This window comes from Diabrotica undecimpunctata, chromosome 3, assembly GCF_040954645.1.
Source record: "Diabrotica undecimpunctata isolate CICGRU chromosome 3, icDiaUnde3, whole genome shotgun sequence".
Taxonomy (NCBI): Eukaryota; Metazoa; Arthropoda; class Insecta; order Coleoptera; family Chrysomelidae; genus Diabrotica; species Diabrotica undecimpunctata.
The window spans coordinates 125508465-125534806 of NC_092805.1; the positions used below are offsets into that span (position 1 = coordinate 125508465).

Below are 26342 nucleotides of genomic sequence, written 5' to 3' on the forward strand. Positions count from 1 at the left end.
TACCACTACAGTTTTAAGGTAGTAAACCAGTTTAATTACCTAAATTTCCTCATTCTTCTTCTTCTAGTGCCGACTTCACTAATGAAGGTTGGCTATAACCACTGTAAATTCATCTATATTTTCTGCTTTTCTTAAAATGTCTGTGTGTTTAACCCGGTCCAGTCGCGAATAGTTTTCAGCCAGGATATAATTTGTCATCTACCAGGACCCTTTTTTCCTTTGATTTTGCTCTTCATAAATAACTGCAATAACTCGTACTGATAATTTTTAAGTATGTGTCCCAAATATGCTGTCTTTCACCTTTTATTGGTGGTCAAAAATTCTCTGTCTCTTCCCACTCTGTGCAACATGACTTCTATCGTAATATGATTGGTCTATGGTATTTTTAAAATTCTACAAAGCCACACCTCAAAAGCTTCCAGTTTTCTCATAAAGTCAACATTAGTAGTCCAAGCTTTGGCACCATAAAGAAAAATAGAATGGATATAACATTTTACCATCCGATATCGGATTTACAGATTGAGTCTTTGGCTACTCAGAAATGTCCTCATCTTTAAAAAAGGCTAGTTTGAACGCACTATTCTTGATTAAATTTCTGATTTCAAACTAAGATCTTTAGTCATCCAGACTTCTATGTATTTCATTTTGTCCACTTGTTCATCTTCATTTTTTATCTGGGTCCTTGTTATGACTTAAGCTCTTTTACTGATAACTATGGCTTTTTGAATTGCCTTATAACTTATAACAAGTAATCACACATCTGAAGGAGTAAAATAAAGGAGACCGTTAGAAAAAAATGATATGATGACCTAAAAAAGCAGCTAAAAAAGAAATTTAAACCACAAAACCAAACTAACAATATAAGTACACAATGCTCATCGTACCAGTGCTGACATACATAACATAGACCGTATCCAAAACAGGCGGATATAGTCTGCTCGTCTTAAAGAGAAAAGAACTAAGAAGAATATTGGAAGTAATCTGTGAAAATAGTATTTAAAGAAACCGATATAATTTCGAGCTGTACGAGAAGTATAAGCAAATAGGTAATGGTATGGATATATTATATTTTATAAAAATAGTTAGGCTGAGATGGGCAGGATATGTGTCAAGATTAAATGAAAATTACCAGACGTTCGTTATTAGCGGCGGTAGTAGGAAATAGGAGTAGGGATAGACTAAAATTGGATAAAGGGACTATCAAGGTAGGCACAACTGAGTAACAAATATTTAAGCCAATTAGAGTTGTAGTACCAAGTCTAAGAGATGCCGAGTAACACAGTAGGGGAACAATCTTTAATAAATCATCTCAGGGCTTATGATGACGATTTGAGTTTGGTCGCACATACCACATTATCATCATCATTTTGACTTTAGTGTAAATCTTAGCCTCCTCAAGAATTTCTCTCCAATCGTATCCACCCATCGTCTTCCTCCGCCAAATACGTATTCCCATATTTCTCATGTCTTTATCGATGTAATCAAGGAACCTTGTTCTGGGTCTTTCTCTTCTTTCCTGATCAATGGATCTATCAAGAAGCATTTTTCCAGCCGTGCCATTTTGTTTTATCCGCAATACATGCCCTATCCACCTCAGATGACCCATCTTAATGTATTATATGATATCTGGTTTCTGGCATATCCTATAAAATTCGAAGTTGTATCGTCTTCTCCACACTCCGTCGTCATTCGTCATAATCAAAATTTCCATCCAGCCATTATCGGATGTTAGCCTCCCTTAGGTATGTTCATTCATTTCTGTTTGTTGTTTTTTGCATCCATTCGTGATTAACCATTCGCTTGATGTCATTAGTCCATCTGGTTTAAGGTCTTGCCTCTACTTTTCTTGTTATATTTTGGTCGCCATTCAATAATTCGCTTCATCTAGTAATTATCTTCCATTCTTCATATGTGTTCAATGGTTGGAAGAAATCCATTGTCGAGACATCATAATATATTTTTATTACCTTTTGTTCGAGTACAGATCTCTGAGCCATATGTTAGGACTTATAACTCTCGATATAATTGAGAATTTAGGAAGAAGATTGAGCCCAAAATAGCATCTATTGGCCATCTAAATTCTGAGCGTACCACATAAGGACTTAAAGATGTGGTTTTTACCGTCTTAGGGGCAGCACAAAATATGATAGTTAATATAAATGAGAAAAAAAAACAAAGTATTTGCATCGATCCCGAATAACAGAGATATAATTAGACACGCCAAAGAAGAGGAGAGGGGTGGCGTGGACGAGGACGCAAGGTAGATCGACGCAGCAAACTGGCAACGGTCGGATATACAAAGAAATTACAGCGGACGAAATAGAGTGAGAAAGGTCAAAGCTAATTAGACCTGAAGTACCACTGACGATGATGATTTCTAATATCTGCTATATTGTCCAATTTTCCTATCTTTGTAACTAGATTTTTTATAACACAACGGAATTTATTTTCAGTTTATCTAGATATACTTTGGATCCATTTAATTTTAGTTGGCATAAGATACTATGCCAACTAAAGTCCATATTTGTTGAGTAATTACTCAGTCCATATTTGTTTAATTAGTTATAAGCTATGAAATACTGTCAAAAATTGGTAGTAATTCATAATCATTACAAAAAAATTATGCATTTGCATCAAAAATAGACTTTATGATAAGATCATTCATCATCATTAATCAGAATTGATTTTACCATTGTTGAACATAGGCCTCCACCTATTGCCATATATTCTTTTTATGTGCCTTTGCTATCCAATTGGTCATAATTTTTTTGAGGACGTCGGTCCATCGCGTTGGGGGTCTTCCCTGGCTTTTCTTGTCTGTCCGTTTCACTTAAGTAATTTTTTTGTCCACATGTCGTGTTTCGGCACATCTCCATTTTTGCATAAATTAATGTCTTTTATTCCGGTTTGTCTATTAGCTTTCTCGTTTCTTAGTCTATTTCTCAAGCTTATTTCAAGCATTAATCTCTCCATTTTACGTTACACCCATCTCAATTTTTTCGATAATGATTTTGTGAGAGTTAAGATTTATGCTTCATATTTGAGGACTGGTATAACGCACTGCTTTAAAGCTTTCCTTTTTAAATGGATTGGGATATTTGTTTTAAACAGATCTCGCATTTTTTCGAATGCAGTCCAACATAACCTTAGTCTTCTGAGTAGCTCACATGTTTAGTTGTATCACGTGAATGTTATTTCGTCGCCCAAATACACTTATCTTTACACAACTTCTGTGGCCGATTTTTTTTATTTTTATTAGCTCATTGTAGATGAGATTAGTCATCACTTGCTTTTCCTTAGTCTATCTATAAAGTAACTCTGCATTACTTGCTGCAGTCTTTGTAGCATAAATATGGCTTCTCCCATGTCGTCTCTTATGAGAGCAATGCCATCGGCATATCGGAGATGATTTTGTTTCTATCCATCGATGTTAATACTCTTTAAGTCACACTCTAATTGTTTAAATGCGTACTTCATGACTGTTATGAATAGTTTTCGCGACAAAGTATCCTCCTGTCGCACTCCTCTGCCAATTTTTTATCTTCTCAGTCATGCAATGCAGGTGTATAGTTATTGCATTTTCGTATATATTTCGAATAATCTTTGCATATCTGTGGTCTATTCTAGACTCTGATAGTACTTTTAAGATAGCAACTGTTTCAACGGAGTCGTCAAATGCTTTGTGAAAGTCAACAAAAATAAGGACCAGGTGTCTATTATATTCCATTGACTTTTGGATTAGAGTTTTAAGTCAGTGCAGATGGTCTTTTTGTTCCGTGGCCTGACTAAAATCCTGCTTGTTCTTCTGAATAATAAAAAATGAATGGAATTTTACGTTCAATCTGTTTGCCAGTTTTCTAGTAAAAAGTTTGCATATGTGGTTTAGTAAGCTAATAGACCTATAGTTTTAAGGATCTAATATATCTGCTTTTTTATGAAGGAGGATTTTAACCGAAAAAAATCGGTTGCAACAATTAGATCATTTTTAATAAATATAAATACTGGTGCTCTAATTATTTTTTGTCATTTTTTTGCATTTTTGGTTCATGTCTATATTTATTGTTAAAACAGTTTCTAAAGAAAAGTTCAGTACTTAATATTTCCTGTATTTTTAGTCAGTTGGTACATATTACTTTAATTTCCGAGAGTATTCCAAACCATATGGTGTCACTAACGGAGTAAAAGCGGCAGTGAACTCAAACCGATTGTAATACAAACATCTTTACGGCAAAAATAAAGCAAAACATCCCATTATAAACGCACGTAATTAGTACACATGTCAGATAATGAAAAATTACACGCCGCATTCGTCTTAATGGTCCAAAAATGGAGTGCAAATTAATACTAAACAATTTTTCATTACTTTTTGTTTATTTCTCACTTATGCATCACGCTAGCGTGGATTTGTAGAGCACCACAGAATACCATTTGATAACTCTTCACAAAAAACTCATTTAGTCCATTCCAAGTTGGTTTATAGACACAAATATGGATGGCGATTGCTTAGAGACCGGAAAATTATAATGTAACAGCCGTGACGTCATTTTCGGAACACTTTAAAGATGGGTATATTGGGAAAGGTTATTAAGATTAAATGGAAATAGGTTTATCGTTCATCAGATAGTTTCAAATTAAAAAAGTAATATTGCTTATATCTAACAACTTGAAATGTTGTGATAATATTAAAGTAAAATTAATATAATTAAAATGGTATGGAATCAATGCGAATTATCTAAAAATTATATGAGTGATGGATTCGACCCTTACTTAAAGGAAATTTATTTTATCTAATAATAAAACACTGAAAACTTTAGTTTTCAACTATTTCATAAAATTTATTATTAATTATTATCACTAGAGCTGTTTCAGCAGAGTGTCTTTCTCAAGTGATCTACTTTTGGTATGCGTTTACACTTTATAGTCTTCAACTAAATAAGTTGAAACGGGGAGAACTATAAACTGGTGATAGAAAATTCAAAATCAATATTAAATTTAATAGAAGATAAATGCCTTAATATCAGTTCGAATTCGTTAGTCAAGGTGGGTGGACGTATTCGAGTTTTGAGAATTAGCTAGCGATTGAACTTTTGTAAAATATAAGTATAATTAGTTGTTGGTTTAGATATTTGTATTTACAGAGAGTATAGTTGAGTTTTTTAGGGCGTAAGTGATGTCAGAAAAAACGGGCGGCGATAAGCCGCCCGAAAGTGATACCTAGTAACAACATGTATGTTCAACTAATAGATTTAAATAATAGTTATAGACCAAGTGATAATGGACGATTTTATGTGTTTATTGAACACAAAAATAAAAATTTAGAGAGACTTTTTCCAATTAAAATAGGGCACTTTCTTCTTAAGGATGAAACTTAAAAATATGTATTAGATATAAAACCGGTAGAAGTTAATAGGGTAAATGTTATTTTTAATACCTTAGAAATAGCCAATAGCTTAGTTAACCACGATGTAATATTAAAAAACGATTTAATAGCATTTATACCAAAATTCTATACTCACAAAAAAGGAGTTGTCAGGATGGTAGATACTTTCTTTTCTGAAGAATATTTATTAACTGCTATAAAATCAAACAAACAGGTATTAACTGTCTATCGTATGAAAAGGAAAACTATAGACTCTAATGGAAACGTATTTTTAGTAAACAGACAACTGATAATAGTCGAATTTTTAGGAAATGAAATTCCAAAATGTATACAAATAAATTTATGCCATTTTTATGTTGAACCTTACATACAACCCGTTGTACAGTGTTTCAAATGTCTGAGATATGGCCCCTCAGCTAGACAATGTAAATCAAAAACTGAGACATGTCAAAAGTGTACAGATACAAGTCATACAAAAGAGGATTGTAAAGAAAATAATTTGTGTATTTATTGTAATAATAACAACCAGCCCTCGTATTTCTCGTATTTGTCCTGTATATGCAAAGCAAAAGGGGATAAAACAAATTATGTCAGTTGAAAACATTTCTTTTAAAGAAGCCGAATATATATATATTAATCCATCATATGCGAAAGTGGCTACGAATAACCGATTCTCTATTTTAAACAACGATAACAATTTTCCAACTTTACCGAATACTTCTGGCCACAGTCCATCTTCTAATATTACTTTTAAAAAACCAAAACCAGCTTTTAAAGCCAATACTATTAAAACAATTAAACGAAGACACCCAACCTCTCCTACACCTAATATGATGCCTGTAAAAAAATCTTATAAACCTAGTCAAAAACTTAAACCCATTATACCTAACCCCTACAGAGAAGAATTTATGGACTATAAAGAGAAAACTATAATGTTAATTACCTCCTTCATAACCTCTTTGTAGAAAGTGCCTTTGTTCCAAGTGATCCAAATGATGCTATAGAAACATATAGTGAATCAGATTCAAGTGAAAAACTATTTTACTAATTAAACTTGGCTAATAAACAAACAATTAAAAACCAATTAGTAATTTTGCAGTGGAATAGTAGATCAATAACATCTAATAAAAATAATTTGTTAAATTACCTTAATAAAAACCATGTTAATATTATCATAGTTTCCGAAACTTTTCTTAAGTCTAATAGTAATTTTAATATAAAGGGATATAATTTCATTAAAAGATGCTTTAATGACGGATATGGCGAAGTTGGTATATTTATTTTACAAACAATTAACTATCAAGAAAGTGTAATAATTAAAAAATTTCAAGGGGCATTGAAGTATGTGCAGTATTTATTCCAGATATAAATATTTCTTTCGTTTCAGTATACAAACCTTCAGACATAGCAGCCACAAAAGAAGATTGGTTAAATTTATTGGTACAGTTTGATATCTCTCGTACATTTTTTTACGGGAAAGGTTTTAACAGAACCTTTAGATTTTTGAAACTAATTACTTTAAATGATGGATCGCCCACTAGAGTTAATCCCAATGGTAATCACTCTGCAGTTGATTTAACTCTTATTTCCCCTTTCATGGCAGATTCGGTAAACTGGTCCGTTTATCAAGACACCTTAGGTTCTGATCACTACCCTATTTAAATTCAGCTCCAAATTGCTCCCATATCTTTCGAAATCAATCAGTTAACCAAGTGGAATGACGTTCGTGCCGATTTGTCAGCCTTTCGAACATTTATTGAAAATGAAATCAGTACAAATTTATCTCTAAATGATTCAGATAACTGTCGAATAACAAAAAAATTATTTGAAGTTATATCTTAAGCAGCAACTGCATCCATGCCCGTTAAAAAACCTTTGTTCCGAGGAAGAACCTTTGAAGAATGTTCCGTTAAATTGTTCAGAAGACAAGGAAATATTACAAATTTTCTGAATTATCAAAATACTGCAGCAAAGGCTAAACTCCGGCATATAAAGCAAGTTCAATTCTCGGTATTGACAACGAAATTTTGAATGTTTAAGATTAAACGAGCCGTCACCGTGTTCCGGAGGACACGAAACGCTGTCGGACTAGTGCGCATCTACAGTAGTCACCTAAAAGTGGGTTAAAGACAAAATTGACGCCGTCGCGCAGGAGCCTGTCCGAAAAAATGCCATTTTCTTCATTCATAATCCCTCAAGGGGATGTGGTGACATCATTAAATTTTTTTAATTTTCTTAAAATTCCCTTTCATCCTTCTCTTTATTGGGCTAGTTGTTCCGTGCCTTACAATAATATTACTATTATAAATGTTTAAATTTTCTGCTCCGTTTAAATTGTAAAAATTCTCTCGGGTGGTTCTTAAAGAATATTAACATACTATTTCGAAAGTAATTTGTATAATAATATAATAGATGTTTTTTGTATCCATTTTTGTATAAATTTGGCAGCTAGTTGTGTTTTTTAAACTTATATTAGCATAAAACAATAGAACGTTTTTGGCAAAATTAAATTAATTCATTAATTATTATAAAAGACAAATATGTGTCTATAATGTTGGAAAGAATTGTATTAACACCAAAACCCCAAAAACGAAAAACGTTAGAACTTGCTTGGAGGTGTTAGAATTCCCACGGTTTAGCAAAGGTTAACATCTGATTTTTCGAGGATAATATATTAGCAATTTTTATTATAGAAAGCGAAATTCGCACGTTGTTAGTTGATATCTGCAGCAATTAGAGAATGATTTAGCGTATTTTGATATCTATCATTAAGGATGTAGGCGATTAAGTATAAATTTAATTCAGTTTCTCTACCTTTGCTTTTACTGATATTAATGATCATAACAAGAAATAAATAATAATACTAAGCCTATTCTAATAACAATAATGTTGATATTAGACAGTTGCTTTGAGCGAAGGTAGAGGCAATGCGATTTTTCCTCTGGTTACCGTTATGGAATATTATGCTCCAATATCAGCTAATACAGAAGATCCAGCTAATTTTCTAAGATTCTAATAAAGGCAGCCAATAATAGTTTTTTATATATTTGCTTTGTTATTGAGAACAAGAGCCAAAAGAAAAAGCATTTACACAGTGGGTTATACAGAATTACATGTGGTGACGGCATAGAGAAGTTGAAAAATCGCTGGAATTTTTAGAATGTTTTATTAAGCTGTATTATAATTCCACTATTTGGAAGAGTGATTTCATCGTTTGAAGGCAGAGAAGTGGGGAAAGACGTATGAAAATCCAGTGGCGTACACTCACTTTTATTTCAACGTTAATTATATTATATTTTTTAAATATTATTTGTTCGAAATAGGCCACAATATAAATTGATTTACAGGTTTTTACTGACGTTTCGATCTCTATATCCGAAGACCCTTTTCAAAGATATACACGATAGTTACATTTATTTTATTTGTTTATTATTATATATTTATATAATATTATGAAAAAGACAGTAAAGATTTAATTTCACGCACAAAGCGTATATGTATCTGTTGATACGTATTTCGACTTAATAACTTTGTTTCGAAACTATTTTACCAATTTTTATATAATATTATTTATTTATTCTTATATTATTTATTTTCTTTTTTTTCTAACTTTAAAAACGGTCTCTGGAATAGAGATCGAAACGTCAGTAAATTACCCATGTAAATAAATATATTGTGGCTTATTTTTAAAATTCTCGCTAAAAATACAGAATTTTACAAGCAAAAAGCTATAAAAAATAAATATATCTATCATTTATAGATTTATAAATGGTCTCTTTATAGAGATCGAAACGTCAGTAAATTAAACATTTGAATATATTTTGTGACTTATTCCCTACATTTCCCTAAAAATACAGAATGCCATAAGCAAAAAGCTGTAATTGATGGATTCGACCGTTACTTGATGGAAATTCATTTTATGTAACAATAAAACACTGAAAATTTTGTTTTCGAAACTTCCACAAAATTTATTATAAAATCTTATCACTACAGCTATTTCGGCAGAGTACCTTTCTCAAGTGATCTATTTTTGGTATACATTTACACTTTATAGTCTTTAACGAAACCACATTATAGTCTTTAACCAACTTGAGACAAACAGTTCTCCCCCCTCAACCTATTTCGTTAAAGACTATAATGTGTAAATGCATACCAAAAATAGATCACTTGAGAAAGGTACTCTGCCGAAACAGCTGTAGTGAAAATATTTTATACTAAATTTTGTGGAAGTTTCGAAAACAAAGTTTTCAGTGTTTTATTGTTACAAAAAGCTATAAAAAAAAACAAATAAATTTGCAGAAAGCTTATTAATGCTACCCGGCTGTCGCGGATGTTACGCTAAAACGTCTATTAACGTGACCTGACCAGGTTCTAATTTTGTTAAGATTCTCTTAAACCAGCACTCAAATACTTCGGAAGTCATTTCTTCATGATAATCTCCTGTTTTTCTTGACTTATATTGAAGCAAACCATCATCAAGGAACCCTGTATCCTTCCTATATGGATAATAATTAAACATCGTTCCTTTCCTGATGGAGCTTTTAATCCTGTAAAGCGGCCTTCTATAAATGCTTTGTGTTTACCTTTGACATTTAAATCTTGCCAATCTTTTCCAACTTTATGACCTTCGTTAATCCAGGTTTCATCCAAATAATATGTATTCCGTTCAATGCTGCGAAGTGTGCGTATTTCTTTAAAATATTTTCTTCTCCACACAATAATTTCTTTTTTGTTTCTAATAACACACTTTTTCTAGTTCTGATTAATACTATACGAGATATCTTAGGTAAAAAGTAATTGTTTTCGAGCCCTTGAGAAATTTTTTCAGTGTTAGAATTTTACTCCGAAAATAAAATGTCTTGGCTTGTCATCCAAAACAATGTTTTTTCTACCTCTAGTTTTACGTTTTACTTGCTTTTTATTTTCCGATGTATTTTTAGGCACATGATAAATACAGATAATGGATACTTTAGTTAAACTGCTACAAATATTGACTGCTTGGCTAATATTTGATGCCATTTTTCTACATCATGCAATTCAATTCCTTCATATCGTATCACTACCTTCTCTGCTGACGTTAACATTTTGCTGTCTTCTGTTGGAACAACTCGGTTGTTCGTCCATTATATTTTAATAATCACAGAATATAATTAAAAATTTACTATAAAACGACAAACTCCAATAACACTAGGATTATCACCACAAACTTTAACCGCAAAAAATATAATCACAAAAGGCAACAGAAGCACTCCCGCCAGCACCACCTATGTAAATGAACGTTTCTTGGTTCGGCAGGTGCGGTGGTATTACCGCTACGATGCTTTACAAATTCCCAAGTTGCCAAGTTTTTGAAACGGAATGGGAATGAAAAATGTAACATATCAATTTTTATTTTATAAACTTAAATATGTAACAAAACTAAACATGTAAATAAAATTTATTTCAATACAATGTTGTGCTCAATTTTTATTATTGAAAAAACTCATTTTTTTTTTGGAATTTTTATGTCGGTAATAATCGCTGCGTCAAAGAAATCAGGTTTGTATGACCATAACTGCTACTTGTGAACAAGAATTAGCTACACTGTACGGTATCTTATGGTTACGTCTACTATAGAGAAGCACAAATAAATGTACCTAGTAATTATACATTCTATGATTTCTGATCAGAAAACGCAAATTAAACGGGTAGTTTTCGGGGGCCGCTAAGTACATTTAAATTTAAGGACATTCGGCGTTTAAACGATGAAATCACTCTTACAAATAGTGGAATTTTACTATATATTAAACACAAAAAAAAGATTTTTTGGAAAAATGGAAAAACTTGTTTTTTGTTTTAAATAATCAGACCACTAGTTCATTACGGATCTGTTTTGAAGTAGATTCTGAAAGGTTGCATTCGAATTTTTGCAGACATAGTTGAGTGATAAATTCGGTTAAAATAATTGACTTAGACTTCCTCTCAAATAGTTCGGGAACATTAGTAAAAAAATTTAAATATTTAACAAATACTAAAAACATTGATTTTTTTCTACTTTCCTTGCTTATAACTTAAAACATTTTGGAGCAGAGTTGTAATGAAATAAAATGATTTTTTATCACTTAGATTGCTCTTATGACCTTTATAATTCATCTGAAACATCTTTATGACATAATAATGATCAAATTTCACTGAAATCAAGTTTATAGATTTCGTATAATAATTTTGCAATCTAAATTTTGTTAAAAAATTCAAATTTTTAAAATCCTGCACAACAAAAACTAGACAATATAGAAGTTTGTCAATTTTTTACTTATAAAATCTCATTTAACCTAGTTAACGTACTTTATGGAATTAAAATCGGATTATTTAAACGGCCCTGGATTTTTTTTAAATTACAATTTTTTGGCTTATAAACAAATAGAAGCCCTCGGTAACTATTAGCTTAAATTAAATTTAAGAAACGGCGTTGAAAAATGCTTTAAAGAACAAAGAAAGAGTCAAATTAACTAAAACAACTTGTTAAACACAGACAAACTTCTTTTAAAAACGAAAATTTTTAATATTCTTAGAAAATTTATTATTAAAAATAAGATTATTTTGGTAAATGGAAAGGACTAAAACCTGGGTCTCCGAATAAATGAAGAAAATACGAAACACATGGTAGTAACCAAAAATCCAAGACCAAGAGTTGGCAGAACATCAGTATTAATGATCACAACTTCGAAGATGTAAAGGAGTTTAAATACCTGGGGGCGATAATCACAGCTGACAACCATATAGAAAAAGAGGTCTCAGCAAGGATAGCTGCGGGAAATAGAGCATTATACTCCCTTTCGACATTATTAAGATCGAATCTGCTAAAAAGAAAATTTAAATTAACACTGTACAAGTTGATTATTCGTCCAAATATTCCATATGGCAGTGCAACACGGATTCTCAACCAGCGGGAAGTCAATAAGCTTCTAGTATTTGAAAGAAAGGTTCTCAGAATAACATTTGGCCCTCAAAGTGATGAATTCACAGGGGATTGGAGAAGACGTCGCAATGCTAAATTGGTGACTCTATATGAAACTAAAAACATAGTTAGACATATCAAGATAAATCGAATAAGATGAGCAGGTCACGTGGTACGATCAGAGGATGACAGAGTGTTAGAGACAGTGATTTTTGAAAGACCAGATGGCAGAAGATCAGTAGGCCGACCGAGAAGAAGATAGAAAGATGATGTTGAAGCTGATTTATCTAGAAGTGGGGTACAACAATGGGAAATAGAAGCGCAAGATCGTAGAGGATGGAGGGCGATAGTGGATGCGGCGAAGACTAACCCTAAGAGTGAAGAAGGTGAAGAAGAAGAAATTTATTAAATAGATTTTAACAAAATTTGGATAGGCTGTTTTATTATATTATAAATGAAGACTTTAGACAACTTATGAAGGTCTTAGGTGTAATCTAAGTGGTTGAAAAACATTAAATAATAAAAGGCTTGTTTGCCTTTCTTTTTTTTTGTATTTATTGCTATTTGGCAGCAAGGATAATAAATTAAAACACTATTAACTAGCCGTATCTTATAAACAATTTAATGGGACTATTTTATTTCATTACAACTTTGCTCCAAATTGTATTATTGATTTAAACTTATAAGCAAGAAAGTATAAAAAATAGTAATTTTTTAACATTTTAATTTTTTTATTATTGTTGACTTCCTATTTGATAGGAAAGTCAATTATGATTACTAAAGTTATCACCTAACTATTTATGGAAAAATCCGAATGCCACCTCTCATCCAAATTTAGACGTTTTTTCATAAATCCGCCCTGATCTATAAGTAAAATATACTCGTATTATAATGATGAAATCCATGAAAGAATCTGCATGAACAAATATAATTTCTATAGACTGATAAAGCATTTTATATTTTAAAAGAATATTTTTAGATAGGATAAAGATATACAAAAAAAATAGAACAAAAAGACGGTACTAGATTTAATTTCAATGCAGGGCTTCTGCCAATCGCTTTTACGTATTTCAACCTCATTAGGTATCATCAAAACGACATATGCAGAGGCTTTTAGTTTCGCCACGTAGGAAATCTTAGGATTTCTAAAGTTATTAAAAAAATATACTTGATCCCTCTCTCCATTTTTATTACAATGATTGCTTAGTATCACATAAAGTTAACATTTATATTTATTTTATTTAATGTGTTTTGGGCATAATTTTCTTATGCGTTATATCTACCAACATTATAACTCTTTGGTGCTTTTATTTGATACAAAGTGTCTATAATTTTAAGTTACGTTTTATAGATCGTAATAAAATCTATTTAGTTTTATTGTCAGTAAAGTAAAGTAACTTTATGTATCCCCTAATTTTATTGTCATTTTTATACAAAACTAGTTTTGTATGAGTCTTTTTATATAACTACGTTTAAATAAAAAAGATACTTCCGATATTCCCAGAATGTAGGTTTTATAGATATTGTCGAGACAAAAACATTTGAACAATAAATAAGTTCAATTAAAACAAATAGTTAACTAAACTAGAAAAAACAATAAATTTGAAGCAATGAAAATTAAAATTCAAATAAAAGAGATAAAATAAATTGCAGATGTGATATATACCTAACCATTTTATGATATTATTTATTCGTATTGTTTTGATATATTTTATGTTATACAATTATTTATTTACACGATTTATTTATTTTTAACGGGCTGCTGCCCAATAGGATTAACAATGTTTGCAAAAGCTATATTAAAATAAACTCATTTAAAACAAAATTTCAATGTACACCCATCCAAAAAATTGTCAATGTATATGTGCGCTAATTAAAAATACAATAAAACAAAATAAAATATAAACATCACAAACTGATTCACGTAATTTAGTTTTACGTATCAAAATGACCATTAATAAGTTGGAGGCCTTCGAAATGTGGACGTTGCAAAGAATGTTCGGCATAATACCATGGGCAGATAGGGTGAGAAACGAGGAAGTCTTAAGAGAGGCAAATACTGAGAGAGAACTACTCAATTTGATCAAGGTACGAAAAATTGGATACCTCGGCCATATTCTGAGAGAAAAAAAATACGCAATCCCTTAACTAATCATCCAGGGAAAGATTGAAGGCAAGAGAGGAGTAGGTCGCAAAAAAATGTCGTGGCTACGGAAAATAAAGAACTGGATAGGCCTAAATAACACTGGCGATCTTTTGCATGCCGCAAAAGACAGACGTCTGGCCTTAAAATAATTCGCCAACGCACTATAGGTGCACGGCACTATAAGAAGAAGAAGATCAAAATGATGGCCAGCTATTCCACGGCCACTCAAATAAACACATGCCTGAGACCAGAAATGAATTCGGCTTTTGGTGCAAAAAATCTAGATCTGGGTGAATATTTGCCCATCTTAGTACTCGAGATAAAAAATTATTATATGCATAGTTAGTTCTCTAAAGAGGAATATAAAAAGTTTGGTTTAATTGTGTCCTACGGAGAGGTACATGAAGACCAACCTGCTTAAGGACATAAGACTGTAGAATTGATTATACCAAAAATCTTTTTTGCTTCTTTAATTAACCGTCGGTCGGCCATACAATGAGAAAATACCAAGTTGAGTTTCAATTTGATCATAATTTACTTTGAGTTTTAAATTGAACTTTTGAATTTGAGTAAAAGGTATACAATATTTATATAATGCATATTTCAAAAACTTGTGTTGAGCTGTCTTGATTTTTGAGATGAAAATATTATAAAATGAAGACCACACATAATAACAATACTCTAGATGAGGTCTAACTAAAGAAAAATATAGTAGTTTAATCCCTTTAGTATTCTGAAAGTTCTAGTGCATCTTTTTATAAAACCAAGCATTGGTAAAAACTTAAAAATTATTGACATATAATGAGATTCCAATAAAAGTTTGGGTCTAAATTAATTCCCAGATCTCGAATTTCGGCATTTCAGCCAACAAGAATGTTTTGTATATTATAATTATATTTCATTGGGTCTCTCGATCGTTTAAAAGAAACAGCGTGACGCTTAGATGCGTTCAGGGCAATGGCATTCAACAAACACCACTCACTCAATCGATCAAGATATTGTTTAAGATTAACACAATCTTTTGTATTATTGATAATTGTGTAGAACTTTTGATCGTCCGCAAAAAGAAGAGGTGACTTATGTTGGAAGTATTGGTGTATATCATTGATCCATATTTTAAATATCAGAGGCCCCAAACGAGAACTTAAGGGCATACCTGAGTGAACCTTAATCTCTGTGGAAACAAAATTTCTGATACGTACCATCTGAACTCAATCATTCAAGTATGCTCTCAACCATCAACACCCATTTTTTAAGTTTAAATATTAAAATATTATGGTTGACCCAATCAAAGGACTTGAAGAAATCGGTGTATAGTGGATGTATCCTACAGCCCCTCTCCAAGGCCTTCTTCAGGTTAACAAACGCTAGTATATTCCATTCAGTTGATCTGCTATTCCGAAATCCAAATTGTTGGTCTACTAGCTGCTTTTCAAGTAAAGCTTTAAGATAGTCACATAAAAAACATTCAAATACATTTGGTATTACACTAATAACTAATGGGCCTGTAATTATTTACCAATGAATCTCCCGCTATTACCATTCCCGCTTATCTATTAAAAATAGGTGTTAAAAAACTATTTATCCAGCATTCTGGAAATTCACCCTTATTTAAGGATAGATTAGAAATGTGACAGAAAGGTCTGGATTATATAAAAAAAAAATTCGTGGAAAAGCTGGAATGCATCCATCAGGACCAAGTTCCTTTTCCCATCCAGTTCTGATAATATTTTAAATAAATATCGGATATAGTTATGATGAAACCAGTCAATTTCCACTTCGAAAATCGTTCTCAACATACCGAATAAAACAAAGTACTTTGAGAACGATTCCCGAAGTCGAAATTAAAACATCAATAAACTTATTTTAAATTCAAATTGTGGCTTATTCTCATTAAAAGGGCAATTCCCAACAAATGAGGGAAAAACATTTTATATGACACTGAAGAAAAAATAAGAAAGAAATTGTTCTGTCTAACTTTTGCAAATTACCATACACATATATAATTAGTTTCAATAATTAAAAATACAAATTACTAGGTGAAAATGTTTCTAAAGAAACAAGTCATTTGTTCGTCCAAAATAATAGTACCTACCAAAAAAATTGACGTCAGATCGAGAGTAAATGCATCCGGTAATTTTGGTAAGTTCCCGCGACTTTCTTTTGTTTGTAAATTAAAGAAACCGATCTAGAAATCACACCCATCATCATCATCGGGTCCAAGGCAGTTTAGAAGAGAGCGTCGTATTAGTAGAAGGTACAGCTTCACTTTTAATGAACCATGTAATTTCGCTTTCACCTATATATTCGTTATCTTCTTTGACCAGGACCGGTTTGAAATATTATGTGATTTGTGGGAGTTGTGAACATGGGAATTAAGATAAAAGAATGACCTTGATTAAGTTTTATGTTTTTATTATGCTTTAACTATGCTATATTTACTATTACAAGATATATATATATATATATATATATATATATATATATATATATATATATATATTTAAGGATTCTACAGTATTCATTGCCTTCCCTCGCTCAATTGTTTCCATCTCTCTCTGTTGTCCCATTCTACATCATTCAGACCTCTCTTACTCATGACGTCTTTTACTTCGTTCCTCTAGGATTTTCGGGGTCGTCCTCTTTTCCTCCTTCATATGGGGCTCCATTCGGTTATTCTCTTTATCCATCTGCTGTCGGTAGTTCTTCTTACATGTCCATACCACTTTAGTTTTTTTTGTTCTATATATGTTAGTATATCTGTTTTTATTGATGTTCTTTGCTTTATTTCGTCATTACTTCTCCTATCCATTCTTGTTACTCTGCAGCATCTTCGCAGGCATTCTATCTCTGTTGACACTATCTTACTGCTGTTTTTCTTGTTTATGATCCAATTTTCAGCCCCATATGTCATAATACTTCGCACTAATGTTTTATAAATCTGTGTTTTTGTCTTCATATTTAGGTGTCTATCCCTCCATACTGAGTTAATTGAACAGGATTGCTGTTCTTGTTTGTCCTAATCTTTGTGTAATTTCTTCCTGTATTGTTGCCTTTTTTGTGATTATAAACCCCAAGTATTTGAATATAGACTTCCCTTTGATTGTTACGTTGTCATCAATCTGTAGATCTTCTATGTCTTCTTCACTTGTAGATAGGTACTCTGTTTTCGTGAGGTTAATATCTAGGCCAGCCTTCGTATATTCTTCTTGCAGTTATTTCATCATGTAGCTGAGGTCGTCTTGGTCTTTTGCAATCAGTACTTGATCGTCTGCAAAGCTTAACGTATATAGGTATTCGTTCCGTACCGGTACTCCCATGCCTTCGCATATTACAAGATACAAACACGAATAACTTGATTTAGAAAAAAACATTACGAACAAGTTTCATCAACAAAACTAACCATATAAAATACACAAATATACGGTTTTTGAGTGTGAATGGGACATATCGCTTGAGTAATAATATCTGTCGAATGAGAGACAAAAAATATACTGCGTGGCATAAGTTAGGGATATTGCCAATATAATACTAATGGTACTTAACTCTGCATCAATTATTTGCACGTAAACAAATAAAAGTTATTATAGCTTTTAAAAAATATAACAATTTTAAACATTATAAAGAGAATAAGACCAAAAAAATAACATTATAAGTATTGACAAAGCACCTTTACAGCCATTTGAAAATGACGTTTGTTCTCTCAAACGGGATAAACAAATATAATTGTTTAAAAACTACTTTACTGATTATTCCATCTTTCGTAACTGTAGCAACTACATAAAAACTCACATTATGAACTGTGATTTAAATGTTGTTATTACTTATTCTCATAATTATAAACAATTGAAAACATGCTTACTTTCGGGTTTAATTTGCAATAACTGTTTTGTTTATATATTTTTGTTTAATTTAGAAAAGCTCATTTTATAGAGCAAGTATTTTTAAGAAAGTCTGTTGAAATTTTTAATCTAGAGTAGTTTTTTCACAATATTGAAATTAATGAAAAAAGTCGCTTTTTTTCTCTAATGTCATGAAGCAGTAAAAATTTTGATAACCACGAGATAATACAGATATTCCAGTTTAAAAATAGCGCTCAGTAAATTTTCGATTTTTCAAGTGATTTTCAGCTTCGTTTGAGGGTGTAATAAACTATAACTAACTTATAAATTTAATTTAATTAAATTTTTTATACTTGTTTAAATAAAAAAAACAAAAAACTAGTGTTTATTGTTAATGAAGATAAGTAAGTTAATTGATTTAAACAGTTATATAATTGTTGTATTATTGTTTATTTAATATTTAGCTATATCCTTAACTTGTGAGTCGCAGTTAAGTTATAAGTCTAACTGTAAGGAAAACATAACTCGACCATGTCTGTATGTGAACCAAATGAGAATTGAACGTGTCTCACAATACAACTACTTGGGAACATAATTAATGAGTCGTGGGACAATACCCAAGAGATTAAATGTCGCACCGGAAAGGCAAAAAGTGCATTCTTGGCTATAAGTTCTGTGTTCAAGAGCCGTGACCTCACCATAGAAACAAAAATAAGGTTCCTTACATGTTATGTGTACTCAGTGCTTCTGTACGGAGTAGAAACGTGGACATTGAAGGCGGCAACTCTATCAAAACTTCAGGCTTTTGAGCTATGGTCATACAGAAGGATCCTCAAGATACCATGGACAGATAAAGTTACCAATGAAGAAGTACTGCGGAGGATGAACACTAATACTGATTTGGTCAACATCGTGAAGAGCCGTAAGCTGCAGTACCTGGGACATATAATCAGAAATCAAGGCAGATACGAGCTACTTCAATGCATTTTGCAAGGTAAGATTGAAGGAAAAAGGGCCTCAGGATGAAGAAGAATATCTTGGCTTGGAGAGCATGGTATAGAAAGACCTCAACACAGCTATTTCGTATAGCAACCAACAAAGTCATCATAGCCAGAATGATCGCCAACGTTCGGAAGGGACAGGCACCCTAAGAAGAAGAAGAAACCTGAGTTATACTTGGAAAGCCCAATCGAATTGCTATTTTGCATTTGTTTTTTAAAAAACTTGTTATAACTCCATTTCTAAAAATCAAATCAAAGTTTACCAAGCGCTGTTATGTTTAGTTTTTAAAAGGAAACAAACTTCATTTTGTTAAATATTTCTGAAAGTTTAGAAGATACAATAATTAAAGCAATTAAATTAATAATAATAAATTATTTAATAGGTTTTTAGCCTGGTACCCTCTAAAAATTGTATCTACGCAACAAAAAACAAAAAAAAAACGTCAAGGTTTAAAGGGGACATAAAAGTGCATACTCAATCTCCTTGGCTGCTAGACTAATACGGCCGATCTTATCATAGCATTTACCTTGTTACGAGATTTACCGTTTTTCTGGAAATACAACGAACTTTGTTAGTTCAATATATCACTCCGCATATTTTTGTCAATTCCTAAAAACTACTGAATATTTTTCATGTTATATTCCCTAGACATATACCAAAAACCCCGAGTAAAGAGTTTGCAAGAATCAGATGATAAGTGACGAAAGTGAAGAAGACAGTATTAGTGACAAAAATAATAAAGAAGGCGAAGGTACGTACAACCCAGGTATTTGGTTTCATAACGATGGAACTTTTGAAAATCGATTGTACTCTTCCTCATACCATGACCGAAATAGAGATATTTCTATAAGTCTTTCCCAGAAACCTTTACATCTGATCCTTGCCAAAATGTATTTCGCTGATATTGTAAAGCCTAAGAATGCGGGAAAATCATATTACATCGAGGATGTCGCTAATTGTCTAAAACTAACATTTCCAAAATATCGAACAGAGGTGGCTTTTCAAAGCATTGATGAGCTATTGGTGAAATCCTCCAGCCAAGAAACAATAAAAAAATGTTCAACGTGGGAGATCATTTACCTATTTAAGAAAAGACCCGTAGAAGACGCCAACAATGTTCTTCTCAGAAAAAAAGAAAAACGAACCACCACACTATGTCAGAGCTGCAATGTATCCTTGTGCAAAACATGTTTCACACCTTTTCATTTACATTTAATATTGATATTAATTTCAGTCCTTTTGTTTTCAAAATATGAGATTTTATTTGTATTTTCGATTTTTCTTTACTAAAATAAAGTAATAATTTGGTATCTGATAGGTTATTACAGTTCCACATATATGTTCCAAATAAGACTGACTGGGACATATATATCCGGGACAAAATGGTGGATCTCAAGAATAAAATTGTAACTAGTATCAAATGTCCATAAAACTCCAGCATACGAGGACCATCCTGGGTACCAGACGCCACGGAAAACATCTCCATCATGACCTTTCCAAATGCACTCTAAAAAATGTATGTCCTTGTTCAACAATTTAATTTTTATTTCGACATTATTACTTTAGTTCACAAAATTTCCTAACGCTCTTACAAATTGAATGCCAAGTTTCATTGAGAACCATCCAACTGCAAAAAATTGATAGGCTTATCGCTTTATTGCCTGTGTTTTTTTACCAAACATTTGTAATATCATTTGGCAAGATTCACTAATAAAATAGCAAATGGTTACTTCTGAAAAGGCCTGGGAAAAAGGTCTACAGGTGGTACTACTTTATTAAAGGTATTGTATAATTGCAATAATTAACTATGATAAATAGTAACACTTTCACCTCAGGCAGAAGTGACTGCAAATATTGATTTACCACTGCAGCTTATTTGTTGGAAATTAGCAGAATTAGCATACATAAAATGTAGTATATATAATCCAGGTAACTATCTGAATAACTGTTTCATATGGTTGAAAATGCAAAATAAAAATAACATTCATTTTATTCCGTTTAATTTTATTCATGATTTGGATATAGTTTTATTACTTTTCCAATCAACTATTTAAAAGTAATTGTAGCTCTCTTCTAATGCATTTTCCTTTCATCAAGGTACTTTTTTAACTGCAGTTAATTAATGAATGCGAAATTGATGCCTGGAAGAAAATCAGATTTTCAGTTAAGAAAAGCAATGGGAATAGCAACTTGGAATGTTCGAGGATTATTGCAACCAGGCAAACTGCATATTACAACAAGAAGTAAAAAGAGAGGATATAGAAATATGCGGACTTTCTGAGACCCATTGGAAAGAACAAGGACACTTCCGAATGACAGATCATGTTGTATATATTGGGAGCAAGTAACACAGGAAGACATGGTGTTGCAATTATGATGACTAAAAAAGTTTCACAATACGTGTAAGATTACCAACAGATAAATGATAGACTTATAAAAATAACCTTCCTAGCATCACCAAACAAAATGCACATTCTTCAGGTTTATATGCCAACCTCAGACGCGTTAGACAATGAAGTGGAAGACGTATACTCCGTTATTGACGACATAATAAGACATATTTCATCTAAAGAACCAGTCATAATCATGGGCGATTTTATCGCTAAGGTAGGAGAAACAAGAAATAATAACATCCAAAATGTAGAAAACTATGGGTTAGGTATTAGAAACAGCCGAGGCGAACGTTTAATGGATTTTGCAACCGAAAACACTTTGGCCATTGTCAACACAATGCTGAAACATCATGCCCGTCGTTTATCGACGTGGACCAGTCCAAATGGAGAATACAAGAACCAAATCGACTACATATTGATTAGAAAGAGATGGAAGACATATTTTACAAACGTAAAAAGTAGACCAAGAGCTAAATGTGGATCCGATTATAAATTGTTATGGGCTTGCTTCAAGATGAAGCTAAAAAGAACAATGCCGCACCAAAATCAAAACAGGCTGGAAATTTCGAATCCGAAAACATTTAGAAATGCATTAAAGGAATCTAGTATGTTAAACATACAAGACAACCCAGAAGAAATGCGGAAAGGTTTCGTAAATGCCATAGAAACCTCTGTAGAAAGAACCAGAACCAAAAAAAATTATCAAGAGAAAACATTGGACGACAGATAGAACGCTGCAACTTCTCAAAGAACGAAGGAGAATCAAATCTCTCATATATCAAAACGACAGCAACAAAAACGAATTAGCAAGGTTAAATAGAGAAATTAAAAGAGTATGTAGGGATGATAAAAATAAACATATAAATGAAGAATGCGAAGAACTAGAGAGACATACAAACCGGTATAAATCCCATGAGCTATATAACAAAGTCCGATATCTATCCAGGAAATTTAAACCAATCACACAAAAAATAATAGATCAAAACCAACATATTATAAATGAAGAGAAAGGGATTGCGGAAATATGGAGAAAATATTGTCAAAGTCTACATGCAGATAATCCCCAGAATGCAAATCACGACGAGTTCACTGCAGAGAGAGAACCAAACATTCTAAAGTCAGAGGTAGAAAAAGCAATCAAAAAGTTAAAAAATAGAAAATCTCCTGGCGCAGACCTGAATACCTCAGAAGTTTTAAAAGGGACTGGAGATAGAGTAAATGTTATGCATATGATCTGCAAAAAGATTAATGATTAATTCAAAAAAGGAACTTCGCTAGATTGCAGCAACTACATAACGGCAACCCTAATATATCATGCAAGCAAGGTTCTACTACATGTAATACATGAAAGACTAAAAGCTTTTCTATTGCCTCAAATTGGGATTTGTCCCTGGAAAAGGCACAAGAGAACATATCCTTAATGTCAGAGAGCTAATCGAAAAAACTCGATAATTCAATACTCATATGCTTATGTGCTTAATGGATTACACAAAGGTCTTCGATAAAGTCAAATGGCAGCAGCTATGGTCCATACCAGCGGAAATGGGAACATCCCACCACTTAATTTAACTAATTAGAAGTCTATATGAAAATAATAAGTGTACAGTAAAAATAAACAACACCCATTCCGATCATTTCAGTACAGAGGAAGGTGTCAGGCAGGGATGCATAATCTCGCCAATTCTGTTTAATATCTACAGCGAACACATTATGCGAAAGGTACTAGACGGATGGAAGGGTAGAATATCAGTAGGAGGTCAAAAAATCAGTAACTTGAGATATACTGATGACACTTTAATAATCGCGGCAAATCAAGAAGAAATGAAAGACATGATGAGACGTCTGGAGGAGAGAAGCAAAACATGTGGAATAAAGCTAAATAGAAGTAAGACAAAGATCATGATAGTCGACAGAGCTCGGAATAATCTTCAACACATTAAAGAAATTGGGGGCTTTGAAGTAGTAAATAGTTTTATATACCTGGGCTCCCTAATAACAAATAACGGAGGATGTGCCAGAGAGATACGTAGAAGGTTGACTATTGCTAGAACAGCTATGATGAAACTGGTGACAATTTGGAAAAATTCTAGCATAACAATACACACAAAACTAAAGCTGGTAAGGTCACTCATATTTCCCATAGCCACACATGCATCCGAAACATGGACCTTAAAGAAAGCGGATAGAAATAAACTAGACGCTTTTGAAATATGTGGGTATACCGCCGCATGATAAGAATATCCTGGATTGATCATCGCACTAACGTGTCGATATTAAAACAACTTAAAGTAAATGACAGATTACTTAAACAAATACAACAGAGATATTTGCAGTATTTTGGACACATTATTAGAAGAACAGGTACGATGGAAAAACTGATAGTCGAAGGTAGAGTTAAAGGAAAGAGACCTAGGGGAAGATCTCCAAGCCGTTAGGTGGATCAAACAAAAATATTGATTAACCAAGGATTACATAAAGCCGAACAACTAGCCCAGGACTGGAAAGGATGGATGGAAATCGTGAAAAAACTGTAAAGGCTTGATGGTGTCACCACATCCCAAAAGGGATTAGGACTTAGGAGGTTAAGTAAATGTAGTTAAAATAAGTTATAAGTCTACAGCAAACACTAATACGTAAACAAAAATTCTATTCTTATTGTAAATAAAAAAAGTTATAACAAACTGTTAGACCAGACTCAGTAACAATATTGGAAATTGACTAAAGACGTGCATCGTCGTCTTGTACTTCCTTGTTTATCATCTGCGCACCTCGCGGCTCTTCGCTGTTTTGGGATAGTGTATATATAATTGGCTTCGCTGATGTTATATTCTAAGTATTGCTAAATATTTAAACTAAAGAAAAATTCTTATTAAAACCTTTTTAACATAATCTCTGTATTGGCAAATCCTTACAGCACGAATAAGAATAAAACCAATCAAAATTGTAAATCATATAAAAATAAAGAAATACCGGTGATCATGATCTTTAATCGTTTAATATTAAGCCTATTCAAATATAAGTTGAATAAAAAAAGGTATAATAGGAACTACAAATACTTAACAATAATAAGATTATCAAACTTTCAACTTCATAAATAAGGTAGCCAATAATCCGATTTGCATAAAGCAAAGTGCAGAGATTTAAATGTATTATAAATATTTACATGAATATTAGATATTATATTTGTGGTCGGTGGGCTTAGCAAGCCACTAATTTTAATCTTCTGGTTCCGAATTAACCTCATTTGTATTACATGTTTCTAGTTGTGAGATGAATAATAAATATTTCAAAATTGTTTGGGTTAAAACGTCAACATTATTCTATATAGAAAATATTTTTCTGCTGGCTTCATTTTAGTCCCTATTTCTTTTTATTTGTTTTTTTGAAATACAATATTTCTCATGGTTCACTCATTACAAGACGTAGGTAAATATACATATTCCAAAGTATAATATATTATAAATATGCACGACTTTTGTCAATAATATGCGGAATATAATATTCAACAAAGTATACTACATATGAATTTTAAAGTGTATTTATTATATTAAATAGGTAAAACTAAAACTTGTAACAAAAATTGTACTTTTTATATACCTTAGATTTCTCATAAAAACAACAGATAATTAAAAGTTTCTCAAAATTGTTTATTAAAAGTTCTAAGAGCTAAGGGCTAAGCTCTATTGCTAAGAGGCATTGGTCAGCATTGGCTATTTCTTTGATGTAGCCCACCCACCTCATCTGTGGTCTTCCTCTTGGTCGTCTACCTTTGTGAGGTCTCCAAAGTATTGTGACTTTCCAACATTGGTCTGTTTGTCTAGCTATGTGACCTTTGAAGCTCCATTTGAGTTTGGCAATTTTCGTTGTGATATTCTCAACTTTTGTTTTTTATCTTACACGGTAGTTCCTCTCTTTATATAACAGTCGTATAGATAACATTGCTCTTTCCATTTGTCTTTCTATTGTGGCTGGTTTATTTATATTTGCCTTCGTTAGGGTCCAGGTTTGACATCCATATGCCATGATAGGAAGGATGCATTGATCGAACACTTTGCCCCTCAAGTATTGAGTTATTTTGCAGTTCTTTAGTCTCCAACTGAGTTTTCCAAATCCTGCTCATGCAAGTCTTACCTTTTTAGAGATTTCTGCACTTTAGTTTTCTTTGTTAAGTTTCAGAATTTGACCTAGATAGATATATTTCTGGAGTTGTTCTATCTAACTACCATTTATTGTTATACGTCTGGGATCGTGATAACCACATTATAAACCTGTTTAATGAAATTAAGAAAATAACTATTATGGTCTGAAATAATCTTTAAACACTAAAACAGGGATCAACCATCCCACCTCTCTCCTATGTTAGGATAGCACTGATGATGGAATATTCATTTAGAGTAGGTTTTGTGATGTAGCCCGATAGATATTAATATACCTTTTATAAAGGATTTTTTAAATAAGAAATTGTTATGATTCATGGTATACAGCCAACTACAGAAATTCGTTTTTCTTGTGGATTTTAAAGTAAAGTAGTATAAATTTTGACCTTTCTTCATAATTATTGTCTTTGTAATTTTAGCTTTATTTATGTACAAGCAACAAAAATACAAGCTCATAAATTTCGTTATCTTCATATTTTATTACT

General features: G+C 32.1%; 1 protein-coding gene across 2 annotated transcripts in view; it reads left to right on the forward strand.

Annotated features, from left to right (window-relative positions):
• The window catches only part of Sb (serine proteinase stubble), a 357923-nt gene that overhangs the window by 44157 nt on the left and 287424 nt on the right, over positions 1-26342 (forward strand). The gene's annotated exons all lie outside the window — the stretch shown is intronic.